Source organism: Athene noctua, chromosome 1 (genome assembly GCF_965140245.1).
Source record: "Athene noctua chromosome 1, bAthNoc1.hap1.1, whole genome shotgun sequence".
Taxonomy (NCBI): Eukaryota; Metazoa; Chordata; class Aves; order Strigiformes; family Strigidae; genus Athene; species Athene noctua.
In genome coordinates, this window is record NC_134037.1 from 120,896,199 (window position 1) to 120,916,442 (window position 20,244).

Sequence of the window (20,244 nt, forward strand, 5' to 3'; positions counted from 1 at the left end):
GGAAGTGGCATCCTGTTTAGCTCCCACCTGGGTCTGTGCACCCTTTTCCTTCTGTGCAGTCACCAGGGACCAAGGGAGCGGATCACTGCATCTCCAGGTGACAGCTGAGCTACGCTTCTAGACCTAGGATCTTGAGTCTAGAAACTCCCTTCTGCTTTTTGGCCATGCAGGTACTGTGCAGGTAATCTGTTCAGCATACCTGGCTTGGACATATGGAGCTTGTCCACAAGCTCTGCTAGGGGCTTTCTGTAGAGCTGGCAAGAGGGAATCTACAGCCGTGCTTCAGTTTGCATCCTGCTTGAGCTTTTGAAATGCATCTTTCTACTACCACACTTCGGTTAATGTCACAGAGTGGTCCTGGACTGATTTTAGATGAGGCTAAACCAGAACATATGCACATAACGTACTCAAAATGCTGACAGGCCTTCAGTTCATATGTTAGCTTTAGGGATAGGGTAAGATCTCAACACTGTTTTTTTCCCTACATATTTTTGTATTGCTCCACAGTATCTGCTGATGTAAATGTAGCCTTTTAAGCTGGTCTTAAGGATAGCTCTTAGGCTGCAGTGTTCCATCATGCCTAGATTTTTTTTTTTCTTCCTAAAAATATGGTCTGTTTTCAGACGTACTCCAAACCAATGTCGCCTGTCATAAACTGTGAGAAATCTTGACAAAATTAGAAAGCAAGAAGGAAAAAACCAACAAGAACTTCCAAATTCTACTTGTTAAATTGGGATACAAACCTGAATGACTCAGAAATGCTGGATTCACCCCTCCCCTCTCTTGCACCACGTGTGGTGTTTCAAACCAGCACATGCGTGGTGGTTCTCAGAATACCAGACTGCAGTGGTAGCACCTGCCCCGGGGCTTGTGGTCATATGAACTGGTGCTTTCCTGCAGGGTGAGAGGAATCTCAGCTGGCAACAGGGAGGTGGCCTGCGGAGATTTTTTCCACTGGGGGACACAGGTCACTGTCTCACACAGGATGGCACATCAAACCGTTGCCTTGATTGCAGGTCTCTGCACCATTTTGGGCTGGTAGGTTCATCTCTCCTCAAGAGGGCAGCAAGACTTCAGGGAGGGCACCTGTACCATGAACCTGCAGCCCTCACAGAGAACTGGGGTAAGTTTAGCAAACCTTTCACAAGTAGGTGAATGTCTAGCTAACATGTCTCAGATCTATGTCAGTCATCTCTGGAGTCTAGGTTACTGAGATTATTCTGTCTTTACATCAGGAATTTTACCAGATTTCAGTGCAGCAATACGGGGAGCCTGTGCCAAATGAGCTGGCCATCTGTGTGACTGTGGGTGAATGGGAATCCCCAACACAAAGATGTCCAAAGGCTTTCAACAAGAGAGAGGGTTCCTTTAAATTCAAGGCACCAAGAACAACTCTGAAATAGGTAGTTTTCATCCGTGAGTCACCAGCACATGTCAGCTTGGTTTCATCTCCAAAAACTTCCTGGTAATGAATTCTAGCAACCTGCTGTATATTGCAGCAAACCAGTGAAAGGTTAGGCACCGCTTGTATTGTTAACCTACACACGCAACGTGTATCAACATATCCCAAACTGCAAGCAGGAGTCTTGTGAATTCCCAGCACTCAATATACTTGTCAATATGCATTTATCCTCGCTAGGCTTGGACTTATGATCTAACTGGGATTTATTAGAAGGTAAATGATCTTCTTAACAGAAAATACAATTTAAACTGATGAGGGTTTTGGATAAACACACATGGGCACGCACACATGTTTTTATAAGATTCTCATTCAAGTTCTTGCCGTCTTCTGTATAAGCCAATATTACTATCTTTTCTAGTGAATCAGAGAAAGAAATGGATAATTTTTCTTTTTATTAATCAAAATATATTTTTCAAGCAAAAGGATTTGAGTGTTGCTGATTTTGAGAGTCAGGGGAAGGGCTGTTAGAAACACAGGCATTCTCTCAGCAGCCAACAGTCTCAAGATGCGTTTCATGGACCATTTCTTTCGTCTTTTGAAGAACTGACCAGCTAGTGAGGCTGATGGACCAGCCCATCTGTAGCTCCAAGAGCCAAGGTAGGCTGTGTTTTGGAGCACTCCTGATATTAGTGGTACTTAAATGACTTAAAAAATAATGAGGTATCCCTGGACACCTTTGTGCAGTGAGGTCCCTGTGTGGACAGGAGGTGGGACAGGTTTGGAAGCATGCCGTGCTCTTAGCCTTCTGCATAACCATTCCTTACTCGTGATATGGGTATACCCTTCAGCACTGTTTGGGAACCGGAGAACAGGCAAGCCACCAGCAGTTCAAGTTTGACCATTCCCATTGCTTTAACCAGCCCTTCCCATATATGTTTTGCATGTGGGAACAGGAGGGGAGATGGTTTGGGATGGGAGAAGGGGTGGATCAGTGAGAAAGGCTGCTAAAATGTGTTCTAAGCAAGAGAAATGCTTTACCTAGGCAAGGAGGGGAAGAAGGGAGCTAGCTATATCTCTGCTAATAAATTAAACAATGCGCAGGAATGTTCCTGGGCCGTGAGCGTGACTGCCCGCCCTGGTAAACTGTTAGAACAGTCCCTGGTGAGGTTTTGGCATGCGCCAACCAGCGCTGCCCCGGGTAGTTTTTGAGTATGGTTTGGCACCAAGCATGTTCCTGGGACCGTCCCCAGTCGGCTGTTTGCATGCAGCCTCCCTGTTTTGAAGGTTAAGGGTGTTTACTGGCGGAGACTCGGGCCGTTCTGTGCCAACTGGCCTCCGTGCCCAGGAATGTTCCCAGGCACACTTAATTTACTTGTATAGATATAACCTAATGTTCACAGTTATCATCTGTCCCTGAATCTCACATCACGGGGCTAAACTAGTGCGGTGCTACTTGTACACAAGCGCTTTTTTTTTTTTTTTCAGCGGTGCCTTCTGCTGCACGGGGTGTTAAGGCTCGTGTTGTGTGAGTTTGCAATCAGGTCAAGGTGTCCTCACTGAGAACCCTGACACCGGCTGTGTCGTCCTGTGTGTGTTCCTACTGTAAGGGCTCCAAGCAGTGCTGCTTTTGGGACTGCAGCAATGAACACCACCCCCCCTTATGGTTATTCCTTCCAGTTCATCAGCAGTTTAGGTGGCTGTGCCATGTTTTCTTATTTACTTCTCATAAACATTGTTTACTTTGGAATTGTTGCTTTCTAAAGCAGGAATCCCAACCCAAATGAAAAGCATGGAAAATTCTCACTGATTCTACAGGGATAGGGTTTTGCTGCAATTTCCTATATCCATCAGCTCTGTATTACTGGTTATTTTATTTTAGATGCATTTCTTGTATTCTTTCTAGTTATTTTATTCCATTATTCCTCAGCCTTCTGAGTCCCATTGTATAATTTCTCTTCCTTCTTTGCTGTTTACAATTCTTTTCCTCTCTGCATCTTCAATCCATTTCATTATGTTAAGGCTTTGGCGTGTTCATGATACCGTTACTAAAACTATATTTACAATAGTTCAGGGCAGCACAGATCACAAAAAATAACAGGTCTAGTGGGAAACTGTAATTTTTGCTTGACCATGTCTCCTTTTGGATTGATAGTGGTGAGCCATATGTCAGGGTGCCAAGATGTGTATGATTTCTTCATTAATGATCTGGAGGAAAACAGAATATATTTTAGTATTGGCATACACTTTCTATTCAAAGACCAAAGAGATTAGTACACGCTTCAGTGATATGACATCAAATTTATAGTAAGCTGTTAGTCATAGCTGAAATAGTCACCAGGTTTTGTGGTGTGAGAGTGATGGTGATATTTTGTATATTCTTTATTAGGTGTCTGTAATTACGCTTTGCTGGTGACCTCTGTCTCTAAGCCAAGGCAAACCAGGCATTTTAGTTCATTATAGTATAATTGTAGGATTTCATTGTTTATTTTTGTAACCTATGTAATGATGTCACCTGCAGGTAATGTTGAGGTAGCCACTTGCCACAAATGTGAAGTGAGGTGGGCTGGGGAATACTTATGCTAAAGGTTATTAGCTTTATTCTTTACGAATTAAAAAAAAGCCCCAAACTTTTTATAGACCTCTGTCTGAGATGCGTCTAAGAGCTGAAGTCAGTGAACTATTTTACATTAAAAAATAAACAGATACATGGCATGGTGGCAGTGCCCTTGGATGCAGAGCTACCACCTTCTTCTCCTGTAGTCCACAACTGTCAGAGCAGGCATATCTATTCCCATATCATCCCTTCTGATTTATTTTGCATAGTTGGAAAATGATCAAAAAGTCTTTTATTCATGGAAGAACTGCTCAGCATGGTGCAGGTGACCAACACGCAAATAATGGATCTGCAGTGGTTTTGCAGTAAATAAAGGAGCAAGTAGCCCTCTGTCCTGGTTCAGCTAGCATAGAGTTAAGTTTCCTCAGCAGAGAGAGAGGAGGAAGGGATCTCCAGCCAGGTTATTCATACCATGCTGAAGTCAGGTCCGGGCTCCGAGCGCGGGAACTTTTTCCTTTGTGTTTTTGGTGGCAGGGAGCACATGGCGGGCTTGTTCCGTAACCATTTGCGGTATTTCTCTGTATATCTTCTGTCTTGTTTACTGTTATTACTGTTTATCGCTTTATCATTGCTACTGTTGTTGTTCAGATTGCTTGTTACACTGTTGTATTAAATTTCTTCTTATTTTAACCCGGGGTTTGTGCCTCACTTCCAGCCTGACCGGCTGAGGGTGGGGGAGGGACAATGGCAATGTGGTCTCCGGTCCCGGCAGGGCTTAAACCACCACACCCTCCCGAGACTCTGGGTTTGAAGGTAAAGCCGCTTCCTGATTTCTCACTTGGAGTTGAACATCTGAAATACTTCTGGTATTAAAATCTGTGACTGCTCCATCTGAGCAAGCACAGTTTCACTTGGATCCAAAATGGCAGTAATTTGGAACAGATGCATTTACCCTTGTTTTAAATTCATGTTATATATTCCACCATAATGTATATCCATATATCTCCATTTTCATCCAGTCTTCTAATCTGATTTGCTGGTGCAACTCCTTAGTCAAGACAGAAGCAGCTACAAGCCACGCTGGAATGCACATCTCCCATATCTTCTGAGGAAATGTATTTTATTCTCCTCTGGACCACCAGCTCCACAGCCAAATTAGCCACCTCTTCGAGAAGAAAAGGCCAATGGCCTAAAGGAAAGTTTTATGGTTTAATGAAACAGTAAGAAAGCAAATATTAAGTTCTTAATGAAAGAAATTAAAATGAAAAGCACACAGTAGTCAGTACTTTGATCCATGAATTCCTTTCTCTTGCCCTGCAGAAAGCACATGTGTTCTGCAGTAGTTGAGCTGATCCTGTTGGCAAATCTTTCGTTCAGTGTAATGATGCAGGATCAGGGATTTGGGAAGGAAGCTGGGAGTAGAAGAAGTAGATGAGACCTGCTGAGACATAAATTCAGCCTTCTGCTATCTTGGGCTCTGCACCATAAAATCACTTCCATAAACTTTTCAATCCTCAATCAGTGATTGTCAGATTTCTTTGTCCTCACAGCTCCCCTTGGCATGCTTTTCTAGTGACTCACCTTCTTCTCATTTTTTGCCCAAATTAATTCATGGCTGTAGATGCTTCTTTGTTCTTGAGCCAAAGTTGTTCTTTAGCTTGCATGGATCTTCTTCCTGCTATGCTTCCCTCTGACATACATGGCGACAGCAGCTATGCTCCCTCTGCCTTTCACTGTCAGCCATAACAGCCAAACTCCTGTACTCTGCCGTGGAACAGAGCTTTGATTGTACTAGCGACATTTTGCCCTGTCCCTGTTATAGAATCATAGAATGGTTTGGGCTGGATGGGACCTTAAAAATCATCTAGTCCCAACCCCCCTGCCATGGGCAGGAAAACCTTCTACTAGACCAGATTGCTCAAAGCCCCATCCAACCTGTCCCAGAATTCCTACTTGGAAAACTGGAAAACCACATGAGGTAACACCAATGTGTCACTTTGGAAACCACCCCTAACAAATTCTGGTGGTGTCAGCAGCTGTGGAATGAACTACGGTGTCCCACAGATATCAAAACAAACCCATCAACTACGTATTTCTTTAGATGATGTTTTGTGTTCAGCATTAAAATTTCTGGGGAAACCCTACCACGCAGCTGCTGTGAAGCACGTTGCCGCTGCATGGGATGGTTTGCAGAAGATGCCGCGTTGCTCTCCTGGCTAGCAAAAAGGCTGATTGAACCACAGGGCTGAGGATCTGATTGGAGTGAGAACTGAGTGGACGACTCATTTCTGTGGTTACTGGTTTCTGTATTTCAGTGGATTCAGTTTTCCATCACTAAGGTCACCATTCTCTGTGTTTTCAAGATAATTAGGGTTCCTTTTCCTATTGAGTTTGTAAAGTCTTCAAGGCAGAATCTGCCAGTTTCTGTGGGCAAATTCATTACTGAACACAACAGGATCATGACAGCCAAAGACTTTTAGAGAGAGGACTGTAATGTGAGTAATTATCATTACAGGAGTGCTTTCAAAGTAGTAATTCTCAAATGATTTTGCACTTCTGCTATGTAAGTCACATGGTACCCAGGTAGGCTCAAATCAAAGTTTTTCGATCTCAGTATGCTTCAGCCTAAACCTTTACTGATGGAAATTTTCATGGAACACATTTTCTCATGGAAATTTAATTTTCTACATTTAAAGCTGTATTTCTTGCAGATGAAGTGAGTGTGCTTGTTCATTGTGAAGATAACAATACAGCCAATGAATTGCATATGCCTGGGTAAACTCTAAATACACAAGCCTAACATGGAATATAAATCTAAATGTCTTGCACATGCTATGCAAATTCAAGAGTCTTCAATAGGGCCCTGTTGTTTCACCAAGGAGCTGATTCCAGAAAAGTTAGAAAAAGCAGTGGAATAACTTTTAACATTATTAAGCCACATAAAGACTCCTGAATATAGTACAAAATCACTCATGTTGATATTGGCTCCCCCCTGGAAAGAAAAAGAGATTAAAGGGGTTTTTTTCCCCTGAAAATATTAGCCTTGAGTTTGTTTTCAGATCTTTAATGTAAAATTGCATTTACTTTCTATGTTTTCAAGACTGAGGCATTATTGTTGCTCCAGTTCAGTAGGCTTTTTATAATCGGTTCATATACTAGCATTTATTTAGCTCCTTCTTCTGAATGGCAAGGAGATGATTTTCCCTACAGAAATGGAGGGTCTTTTCAAAGATGGAAACTTCCTAAAGAATTGCATCTTTATGATTATTTGTAGATTTATTTATAAGGTTAAAGACCCATAAAGTATTCAGAAGTAATTTAATTGGTAAGATGACCCTGACTTGAAATAAAGCGCTGAATCCCGATGCTTTGTTCATTTTCTGTTCTGGCATATCGTGTTTTTTAGTGAATTGTAATACTGGGTTACTCAAGATGAGAATGCTCATTTCAACAAGAGAAGGACTAAAGCTGTTTGTTTGTTTTTTAAGAATATTACATACTGTCTTTTAATTTAACAATTACAAAATGATGTCTGTGTATTCCTGTAAAAACAGAGATAATTATACTGTATCTTGATGGGGTATATTTGTTTAATATCTGCAGACAAAACCACAAAGTAACCTTCTCTAACACATCTTGAGTTTCTGCTTTAGACCTTTGTTGACCAGGGACCACACTGACTCTGGAATTTTGTACAGCCTTGAGAGATGCACTGGGGCTGACTAATGTACTACCAGTCAGTGTACTGTTACACTCCCTGGACAGGCCCTTACATGAGGCAAAGGGATGTGGAAAAAAAACCCTTCTCCATTTCAATTTTTTAAATTAGACTTTCTACCTTCTCCACCTACCAGGAGTGAGAACACCTTTATCATAAACTGCTGGTACTGCAAAGATCACTAAATGCATCCAGAGCAGCCCAGATCCCGGGTGACACCGGCAGTGCTGTGTGTCCTCATGCTGTAAGTTATCCTGGTTCTCCAGAGTCTTGAGGGACAGCTAGAAAACCTTTGGTTCATCCATTTTTCACATGGCTTGAGAACTGAGGGGGAGCAGCTCTGTCCAACCTTTCGCTGCTTTTTCCTGCCTAGAAGAACCGAAATAGCTAACATGGAGGCAGTGGTGAGAGCCAGGATGGCTTCTTTCTTTCCTTCAAAATTAAGACCCTCTCCTGCAGTCATGGCATTAGAGGAGAGGTCTTGCCCGAGTGAGGAATGTGTCACAAAATGAGTTCCTTACACCAGGGCATTAATTGCTGTTGGGAATATTTATGAACAGGCTTCTCTCACGAAGTGATTTGTTGGTCCTAAGTAACTGCTTTATCTCATCAAGTCCACAGCACAGGAAATCTAATGTGAAGGTTTGGTCCCAGCAAAGTATGCTTGGCTTGAAGAAAAGAATCACACTTTGGAAAAAAGGAATAATGGAATGTTAAATTAGTAATGGCTTTTGCAGCTTGTTTGCAGTTTCATCTTTCTATGCTGTAAAAATTATTTCAATATTTAATTTCTAGGGCTTAATTTGTGTCTTTGCTTGGATTAATTTTTAAAGAATTTCTTCTGCTTGGAAAAGTTTGTTTCCTACAACAGAAGAATAATATTACAATAGATGGTTTTGCATTTGGCTGCCAGAAGCCCCAGCTGTTGGTAGGAGGATATTCTGAGCAAGTGTGTAAATAATGTTAAAACTGACAGGCTTCCTTGAATCTCTGTGAAAACACAGCTTACCCCTCCCATGCCTCCAGTCCAGGAGAACAATTATGTTTGTGTTACCTTGACTTTCATAGTTCTGTTCACATATTCAAGAGATAGATTAATGCTTATCTGCTTGGCCAGATTGGAGTCACACAGCTCTGTCTGTGCTGCTGTGGCCTGCAGCTCATGTAAACATACTCCGACTATCTTTACATGAACTCTCTTGGGCATTGATTATTATTAATACAGACACAGGAACTTGGAGCTCTGCATACGGTACCAAGATGTGGCTACCCTGCACTGAGCTCCGTGTTGCATTAGCCATGCCTCTCAGCATCCAGCCAGCTAGGTAAGTGTGTTGGTTTAGGCCCTGCCGGGACTGGAGACCACGTTGCCGTTGTCCCTACTCCACCCTCAGCCGGTCAGGTTGGAAGTGAGGCACAAACCCCGGGTTAAAGCAAGAAGAAATTTAATACAACAGTGTGATAAACAATCTGAACAACAACAGTAGCAATGATAACAACAATAAACAGCAATAACAGTAAACAAGACAAAAGATATACAGAGAAATACCGCAATGGTTACAGACAGCTCGCTCGAGATGCTCCCTGCCACCAAAGTCACAAAGGAAAAAAAGTTCCTGCACTCCCGCTGGACCTGACGTCAGCATGGTATGAATAACCCTGCTGGAGATCCCTTCCCCCTCTCTGTTGGGGAAACTTAACCCTATCCTAGCTGAACCAGGACAGTAAGGCTGTTGGCAAAAGTTGTAGTCACAGCTTTCAGGTGTGCTCAGCAAGCTTGAACTGGATCATAGAATCATCTAGGTTGGAAAAGACCTTGAAGACCATGTAGTCCAACCAGGAACCTCACACTGACCACTCTCAACTCCACCAGATCCCTCCAGCACTGGGTCAACCTGACTCTTAAATCCCTCCAGGGATGGGGACTCCTCCCCTGTCCCGAGCAGCCCATTCCAACGCCCAACAACCCCTTCTGGAAAGAAATGCTTCCTAAGAGCCAGTCTAACCCTGCCCTGGTACAGCTTGAGGCCATTCCCTCTTGTCCTATCGCTTGTTCCTTGGTTAAAGAGACTCATACCCAGTTCTCTGCACCCACCTGTAGAAGGTGATGAGGTCTCCCCTCAGCCTCCTCTTCTCCAGACTAAACCCCTCCAGTTCCTTCAGCTGCTCCTTATAAGACATGTGCTCCAGACCCTTCACCAGTGGATACTGCTTTGACGTTCACTTTTGTACCCTGTTGTGGGGGTAACAGACCTTACTGAGCTCGTGGAGGGGTAGAGTAAGAGTTACACCCACTGAGGTGGTGCTGGTAAGTGCGTATGTGTTTCTGTTTCAGACATCCCTGAATCTCCGTGCTTGAGTTTGTTAGGTTACATACCTGGACTTACGAAAGAGAAGCTCATGTGCAGAGAAATTAAATGATTTGCACAGGGTCGGGAGTGGTAGAGCTGGAGACTGAATCCAAGTCTCTTGAAACCATGCCAGTACTCAACCACAAGACCACCATTACTTCGTAGCATATTTTCCTTTGACTCTAGCAGCTTTTGCAGCTGGCTGGCTTTGTAGAGCAGATCCAGTGAGTCCACTTACTGATTTCCAGCAGGCTTTGGATCAGTTCCATTAGGTTCTCTTTTGCTATATGCTAGAAAGAATAGTTTTGTCTTTTAATGCTCCCTTTACCTGTCCTGGTTGTGTATTAAGGAAGCTGTACAGTTTGAGATTAGGGTTGTTTATTTTACCTTGTCAGGACCCCTGACAACTGTTTGAAAACACTGATAGAAACCAAGGTTATTGCTCCCATCTCCCCACTGGCAATTTCTGCTCCCTCAGAGCACAGCTACATAAACAGCTGATTTGGCATTTAGCACAAGGGAAGGAACAGAAGTGCCTGGCAGGGTGGTGGGAATGAGTTATTGGAGGTGAGGAGGGAAGAGCCAGAGCCTTGGAGCAGAGCTACTGCTGGTGGAAGAAGCTGTGCTGGATGCTGAATCCACTGTGTGTGTGGCTGCAGCCGCTTTGAAGAGATGGGAACTATCAGATGTGAGTGAGAAGGAATCTCTTCAACTGCTAATGTGATGCTGTAATTAGTGTGATCACTGATCACCCACTTAGTATTTAACAGCTGGACGTGAAAAGTGCCTGCAGTTCCCAAGGGTCAGTACTCTCTGCTGCCATCTCCCCAGACTGCAAAAATGGTGGGTGGGAATTCACTGCTTTTTTTTTTTTTTGCATTCCCACGTTTCCCCACGTGAGCTAATACCCATTTTTCTTAGCTGACTTGTCTCCACTCACAAAGAATTCAGTCCTGTTTTTTATGTTACCGGTGGCTTCTGTGGCTTGGTTTCATTAGGTTTTCTCGGTGAAGGAGGGAGAAGGCTGATCAGAGCTGACCACAAAGCCAATGTGCATCAAAACCTACCAAAACTTCAGTTGCATTCATGGTGACTGTATTTGGCTTTTGATCTTACCCAAAGACCATTGAAACTGTCATTTAGATGAGGTAGTCAACTGCAGTATAGTCATTATCTTTATTAAAAATTATATATGTGGGCTAGAAGCTAAAACGTGCTCCTGGCAGGTCCTCTGCTTGTTTGCTGACACTGCTGAGGACCCCAGAGTCTGGATTCCTCCCAGTTTGCATTAGATTCTTAGTTAATTGTTTAAATTGGAGACCTAATTCCTCTGCGGTCCTAAGAGTCCTCTGTAATCAGTGAAGAAAAGATAGTTACTTCTAAAAAGCAATGCAGAAATTTAGATGGGATGCGAGTACCTACGGTCTTCATGGTCCTGTAGTCATGTCTACTGACTGTAGGGGGAGTTCAGTGTCGGTAACCTCCTAATTTAAGCAGTTTAGTGAAGTGCCTGAAGTTAGGCGAGAATGGATTTGTGGGCTGGTGACTAGTGATTTCTCATGGACCTCACTCAGCTTTCATGGAGCCGCTTAACTACAGATATGTTGTTTAATAAGGAAAAGAGAAACCTGTGGGAAAACAAAGAATATCAATAACCACACGTACTTACATCTGGCAATAAAGTTTTTGGAAAAAAAAAATCAGTACAGCAGCTTGTTGCCTTTGAAACTTAATGCTATTAAAATGTTCAACATGAAGTTTCTATTTTTAAAACAGCAGTTGAAAGAAATGCGCAAGATTAATAAGAAGCTAAATTGAAACCACGTTGGTTCATAGGTAACACAGACAAACACTGAGTTAATGGGGAAGCATTCTTGGGGAGAGCTACGTGTGTGCTCCAGTTTGGGCCATTGCTTGTTTGTTTTTTTATTTTGTTTTTCTTAGAAAGCATAAGGGGGGTAGAAATATCAGCCTGTTAAATCTTTTATTTCCTTTTTTAAACTGTTGTTCAGTTGAGTTTATTAAGCTTTCTGAAACAGCAGCCCGTGACAAGTTAAGGCACCGTCTACCACCCCAATACATAGAGAATCACTAATATAAACTGTTTACAGCAAAAGTGGACAACAGGTCTGCCTGTGGAAAGCCTTAAAGACAAACAAGGAGATATGTAGCAATCATGTAGGAAGGGATGAAAAGGAGATTTTGAGTATTGAGTATTTACCTGGAAGGGAAAAGCCATCTGACACAGGTGTCCAAGAGAGCTCTAGATCTGTATCTGTTGCTGTTGGAGCAGATGTGGCTTAGAATAGACAGTTCTCATCTAGCTAAAAAGCAGGAGGGGAGCTGCACCTCCAAGGAAGTGGTTTACAAAAGCAGTTACAGGTAGAAGTTTATTCCAAGATGACCACAGTCTTGTGCTAATAACCTTAACCGTCAGTCCAGAGGACTGGATGGACTCTAGTTCTTGATAATAGATGAAAAAAAGGGAGTTTGAGCCAGGAAGTAGGGTGTTGGTAGGTTGGACCCTGGAGAAGAGCTTTGCTTTCACTGGCGCTGTGACCATTTACACAATGTCAGGATCTGGCCCACTGGCTGCAAGCTGAGTTAGGATGATCCATGCTAGCAGCAGAGTTGTCCCATATGGCTTTTATTTTCTCACAGATTATTATTATTTTTTTTTTTAAGTCTAAAGGGAACTGGCTGTGTGGTAATAATAGAAGAATGAGTACTGGAGGACCTTGTTAGCAGCCTGAAGGAGAATATGCAGATAGTTGTTTGGTTCATGAATTGTTAGCAGAAGCAGTGAATGTTACCAGCAGGCACTGCATGGAGCTGTGTGTGGAATAACCTGCTGTGAATAAGCTGCACAGAACGTCCAAGGTATATTTACATACGGGAGACATCTGTAAAATATTAAAGTAATAAATGTATTTATGTACATTTATATGTGCATTATTACCTTACACTAGTACTCAAATGTGGGGTCTGTATTTCATTATGAGTTTGAATCAAAATGTATCTTTATGGGTTGAATTAAATGTGGTATTAAGGCCTGATCAACAGCATGCTGAAGATAGCAGGGTGCTTTCCATTAGCTGTGGCTTATATTAGTGAAATGCCCCAAGATACTCACTGTGCTCAAAAAATCGGTTAGATGACTCCTGCCTTGTACACTGGCCATTGACACCGTGGCATAAGGAACGGGCAGGGAGGAGCAGGCTTGTCCATGCAGTGTGGGTGACAGGTGTGAGAAAAGGACTGAGAACTTGCTGGAATAGAAGGACAAAAACAGAGCCAGTACAACTGCTGCTGCAACAGAGATTGAGGCGCTCTCAGTCGACTCCAGCAATGGCCTCAGCCTCCTTCCATGCCACTATGATCTCTAGATATGCTCTGCAAGACCAGGTTTCTGGCTGCTCCTCTGAGGATGTTCGATTTTCAGCTGAACCCTGCATGTCTCATAACAAACTTCGGGTCTTACTTTTGTGGTCATGGTTTGTGTTTTATGAATCTCACTTCTTGGATGATGGAGATTGGTAGCAGGGATAGACTCAGAGATGAGTGATGGATATGTGGGAAGGGATCTGCTAGTGTTTAACAACAAAACATGAAAATCTTTCCAGCTTCCTGTTGTGGTTGCTCTGCTTTTGTATATGAACAAGTTACATAAGTTGCAAAGTTTCAATAACATAAGCTCTGCAAAACATCAGATCAATGACAAGAACACAGGTACAAACTGTTCAGTGGTAGCAGTGCTAATTACATCCTTTTTTTTTCTGGCCAAAGTTGTTCAGTATTGAAGAAAGCAAACAAAAACCTCATAATTTTGAATGTTAGAGGAAGAAAACCTGATTATTTTTTTTTTTCTCATTGACCAGATGTCTTATTTTCACAGATGCTGACCTTCTATTTACTTGAGCACTTTGGAGTCTCAAAGTGGTCATTTAGATGTTATGTGTTGTTGGTAGAACTGATTGGAAACTAGAACTTTCTCTTCTGAAGTAAAATTTGATGTTTCAAAATGAGTTTGCATACCCCATCAAGATATCAGGCATTCTCTGAGTTTGGAGTTAGTTGGGCACTTGCGGGGGATATTCTGAGAAGTTTTACTTTGGAATTGTCAAAACATTTTCATTCTGGAATTTGCAAATATGACATTCAATAATAGTGATTTTATATTATCATATAGTGTACTATAATAGTGTAATACTGACTAGAGTATAACAGTATGCACACGTGGTATATATTAACATTTGTTTTCATGTAATGTATGTATAAGTTGAAACAATGAAATACAGTGATATGGTGAGAATAAAACCTATGGGTCAAGATTAACTCAGAAAGGTAAAACATTTAGCTGAAGTTAGTTTCTGTAAAACAATTTGGTTTCCAAAAAATTGTATTTATTATGTAAAACTACTACATCAAACTGCTCCTAGCTTTCAACCAAGTTTCATTATTATAAGTGAAACCAGTGATGCCCAACAATTTCCATTGTGGCAGCCTCTAATGTTGTTAAACTTTTACCATGCGTGCTGAAACCGTACATGCTGAGGTCTGCTTCAGGCTGAATTTCTTTGGAAATGATCGGCAGAAACACTTCAGCAGTTTCAGAGACTGAGCACAGGGAAGAATACATCATTTTGCTTACATTAAAATATGTTACAACTGTTTTGGAGAAGAGGACTGGAAATCAGGACACTGGGATGGACTTCTTGCCTCTCATGTGTCTGCCCCGGTTTGGCCAAGGTGTGAACTTGTGTAGCGTTCACACGTTGTCTGTGTTAGAGCTCAGCAGCTAAACTCTGTTGTCTCAAGGAGGGTTTGGTGGAACCGGGGACTCATATCTGTGTTTTTATATCACTTTTGCTGCTAAAATACATAGGTAAGGTTTGGGAGGAACAGCGGCTTCAGGTACCCTGTGTTCTTGATTGATCTCGTTGGTTAATTATTCCTTTTTGCTAAGGAAAAAACAGCTGATCTGCAGAAACGTGAGTTTGTTATGTGGGACATCTGCCATTCTTTCTGTTCTGCCTTCAGCCTCAAGTCCAAGTTTTAATGCAGGCTTGCAGGCTTGGTGAGACGATGCTCTCTTTGTTGCCAAAGAGGGGCCAGCGGTGCCAGAGATCTAATCAGGTGGTGACACCAAGGACTAGCGGAGATGTTTGTGAACATGGAAAAAGTAGTTCTCCTGGCTCTCCCAGCCAAATGGCTGGCCAGAAGTAAGGTTTCAATTATAAGCAGAGCTAAAGTATGTTTGCGTTAATGACAGATCCGTCAGCTGAAGCGCAGATCCTCTAACAAGAATATATGTGATGGGATTATGTGTATGTTGCTAATTCATTTGACATAGCTGCTTACTTGAGTTTGGTTAATTAAGACAGATGATCTCTGTTGGCTGAGAAGGGGCATTGCCGAACCCAATTTCTGCTGGAAGTTTGAAATGGCAGTGTTTGCTGGGCTGTGGGGTGTCAGGAGCCACTTTAGAGCGCGAGGCTTGGGTCCGTATAGCGGGACGAGTGACGTGCAGCAGATTGTCACTGCTGGGGCAGAACCGGGCAGATTTCACTCCCCCCTGGGAGCCTGGCTTCTGGGAAAAACTTTTGGACCCATTTGTAGCTAATTTCTCATCATTTTGGAACAGCTCCATGTCCGGCTGTGGGTGTCTGGGTTTTGGCACTGGCAGCCCCACCACAGGGTGCAGGTCTGTACAGTGTATACACAGAATTAACAGGAGTAAAAACATTTGAAGTACTTTTAATGAATTCCTTCATTCTGGGGAGAAATTATTGAAATCTCTTATTTCAGAAAGGTAGTAATATTTTGTTTGGTTTATCTTTGTCCATCATTTTTACCTTAACAGAACTAGTCAGTATCAACAGGAAAATACTTCACATAAGTTCATTTTTCTGAAACCCAGTTTCTTTGACCTTGACTACCCCATGGGAATCCTGGTGCCATCCAGGTGTGAACTCCTTTTTGTAATTCAGCCTCCTGAAGGAAGGACGAGCTTAGCTCTCATTTATTTTCAGTCTGGTTCTGAGTTTGAACACATTGGGGCTAACTTTCTCCTTTTGGCTTGTGTATTGTCCCTAAGGGCCTGTCACTTCTTCACGGTCTCTACATGTGGAGTGGAATGTAACCTGGTTGTCCAGGGCAGGCTGCTAATTATGGCTTTAATTTTGTTGTGTTTAGGAGGAGACAGATATCCAACCTTTTCTTACTTGTAACTACGGATCTGAAGAAAGGCATGATAGCAGATAAGGTGTGCTGACAGACAGGATGGCCCGGATGGCAAATTGCCCATCAGGTGAGTAAAAACTGCTATTGATGAGCCATATGAAAGGATGACTGTTACTATAACGATGTATGTAGATAAATATAGCTATGTGTCTACATACACATATACCTATTATGCGCACACACGTGTATGGATTTGTTTCTATGTGTTGCTACCAGAATCAGTTCCAAAAAGAGTTTAGAAAAGAGAAGAAGAGGTGTATTTTATATTATTCCTGTGTGTATGCTTGCTTACGTAATACATGCTTCATTTCCTCTGGGGACTTCTTAAAGAAGTTACTAATGTGTAAGCAGTGCAACTTAAAAGAAACCCACTGGAATCTAAATAGTTTCTTACAATGCCTACAGTTTTGCGATGAGCAAGAAAAACTGCACTTTGAGGCAACAGAAATGATCTATTATTTTACAAGAAATGAGCTGTTATTATAGAGTAAGAAAATAAAAGCAAGGGTCTGCTCTTAGCTGTAAATACTGCATTTTAATTTTGAAAATGGTAAGCTGTGGTTTTGTTAGTTGCAAATTGTTGCAGCTCCATTGCTTTGAAAGGGAAACAGCTGATTTATATCAGCTGAAGATCTGTCTTTGCATTGTTGATGTTTTATTCAGAATTCTTGGATGGCAGTACATTAGAAATCGCTGTGGTAGATTTACCATAAATATTCAGGTTCTGTGGTGCATTATTCCTTGAGTAATCCCATTAATTTCAGAGGCTTACATGTACTCAAGGGGACAGATTCCCCTGGAAAGAGGAAAAGCTGATCAGTGTTGAAATATGGTAGTATTACCACAGCCTCCTTTCCAGTGTGGTGATGAACTTCATTGCTGTAGCAGCAGTTCTGTTCCTTGTTCCCTGCGCTACTGTTTGCCAACCCCGTGGGGTTCAATACAGCACCTCTTGAAATTGATGGGAGCCTTTCTACTGACTTCATCAGGCATTGGGTGTTCTGGGATCTTGAACTAGATCACATAGCAGCTATTAATGTAGCCTGGCCTTCTTCCAGCTTTACTTATTGCCTGTGGTGCTTATACACTGTTTGGTGTATAATTTTCTCTCATTTCATAAAAGAATGACTCAGAGTCATACTATGCCACTTGGTATTTTTGTTTGTATATTGTCACTTACCTTTGTATTCAAATCCCACAGCTGTCTCATTATTGACCCTTTCTATATGTGTTTATGTATCCAAAGGCTGCTTACCTTTATATGACTAAAATGATTATGCAAGTTCAAAGCCGTGTTCATGTTCTCTTAAAGTACTCATTTTTCAAAATCAGGACAGATGTTTTGTGCTGTTGGAAGACACAAAACCTGGGACAAAGGGAAGGTCCAGTTCTGGTGCTGAGGATGTTTCAGAAATGGAGCAGGATGAAATATATCTGATTTTAAGATGGTGTCAGACTTTTAAATTTAAATTTTGGGTGAAGGAAACAATAAAGAAAATAACTGCAAAAAATAGTTAAGTAGTTTTCAAATTTCTCAACTCTGTTAAGCGTTGGAAGATCAGGACACAGTTGATAAGGAGCCTACCAGTGTCAAAGGCACCTGAATTTGGTATTGTAGATGCTGCGTGTGGGTTCTGCACTACTGACTGAAGAAGGCAAGACAACTGCTGTCTGAAGTTTAGTAGCTTTTGTCACACTAGGAGTTTTCTCCCATTTCTCTTCATTTCCACCAGCAGTTTGTCCTGCTTTCTACTTTTTCCTCTGGTTATTTGAATGAAACAGGTGTTTCAGAGAAAGACTGAGTGCTTACAGCTCTATTTGCTGTCTCTCACAAATGGTTCTTTTGTACTGTCTGGTGGATTAATAGGGGGTTAGGCGTTTAAAAAAATAAACAGTGAGTGCAAACAGTGTGAAGGAAGAGGGAAGGAGTATAGCTGCATGTGGTTGATGAGCAAGATGATGTCATTTATTTAGCAGAGGTGATACAGTAGTTGGGAGATGCTATGAGAGGAAGAGCTCCTTCTAAGGAAATGAGGTAGTACACCACTGAGGACTTGTATGCCACCAGGCGTGAAGCAAACCACAGTGTATCTGTTAGTGACCAATGAAAAAAGTTCATTGGTTTTGAAGCCTTGGAGCTCAGGTGCAGTGAAAGAGAATAGGGGCTCATTGTTAAAGAAAGGATCAGCACTCCCTTTTGTTCATTCCCCTGCCCCCCTCCTCCTCCTTTGGCACTACAATAATAATATCTTGTCACTCCTAAGACATGCTGGCATATATCATGTTCACTGATGGATGTTCAGTCAATGAATGTACTAAAATGGTTTGTTTCTGTTGATGTATGTCTTTGTAGACTCCTCTAATGGGAATGTAAATAAATGAACCCTTCACCAGTGATTTCTTTCCCTGTAGTCCAGTTTAACCCCTGAGTGCCTCCCTGCTAGGAGACACTCCAGATGCTTTACTGCCTTACATTACTACGGCTTTTGCCTTTTTCTTGAATTTCATATATTCTATTTGATGACTGAGTATACAGACACCTTTCTGCATGTGGATGCAAGTAATTTTTTTAAAATTGGTATTCAGTAAAACAAGGTTGAGAAATTAAGATGGGACAGTCAATAAAGGTAAGGGCCTAAGGTCCACTCAGACAGTTGAAAAAGTTTCTCATTATTTCCATGGGAACTGTAGAAGTGATGACAAGCTCTTGGGATTAATTTCTTTTAAGCTGTGTGTGAGACCTGGTTTGTATGGGGTTGTGACTCGTAGAACTGGAACATTTTTCCTGTGGTCAGTTCTTTCCAGTACATAAATACTACAGTGGTACCTGTCCTCAAGACACTGGAACTCAAAAACATTCTTGAGAAGATACCCAGAATGAATATATTTGCCCTTAATGATAAACTAAAAATAGCTTTTACAGAGAAGATAGGCCCTGATGTATTTCTTCTCAGGAGATTTTTTTTTCCCTGTAAGTGTACAGGAAAGAGAGTTTTGAAAGGAGATAAACACAGTTTCCACAGCTCCGTTCTAGACTTTGAAGTGCTTGTACTCGCACAGTTTACCTACACCACTGGAAATACCTCCTTCATAATCATGCACTCATACACCAGCAGGAAAGCGCTTCTGGAGAAGATGAAAATGGAAGGTAACAGGACTAATGTTGTCAGTGTGATTTCAGTTGTCATTTGGAAAAATTGCAAAAGGGATTGCAGTTTTCCCATCCTTTATCAGACAAATCAGTCATAGAATAGGATATGCCTGCACAGCAGAGATCGAGAACGGTGGAATATCACACGGCTACAGGAAGACTCACAAAGTGCAGAGCACTATCTGATAGGATCTGTGTAACCTCGTAACAAGTTCAAGGGTTGGGACAACATACTGTTGTATCATATGTCTGGCACAAAGACAATTAAAACCAGCCTTCTCCCACTTCAGCCTCTTGTATGTGTGAGATATAAATGCCAGATTTTGCTAGGAGACCAACTATTGACAGAGATCATCCCTCACGAAATGCTTTTGCTAATTCTCATCTGTTCTGGAGTTTTCAATGCCAATGCACTCACCAAGGGAGAAAATCCTCTTTTTAAAATATGCTATTTGTTTTTCAGCCTATGTGCTTGCTGATCCTGCTAATAAAGTACTATTTAATAGCTGGATTCTAGAATGGGGAACTTTGTACCTCCACCCTCATCTCCTATGTATTTATCGTAGTGGAAACACAATAACTTACTGAATGGTGGCTGTGAGGACACTGGAACAGAGCATCCAGTATCTCCATATCATTCCTTTGTTATTTGTGGCTGCAACGTAGTAACATGCAGCACCAGATGTGAGTAAGAAGGAGGGGTGCAAAAGAGAGCTTCAAATGACTGTGATGAATAGTTGAAAGTGAACAGAGGGGCTTTTAAAACTTCTTTAAAGAAAGCCTAATGCTCTGCTTCCCTAAGCAGCAGGCTACTGATGATGGAAG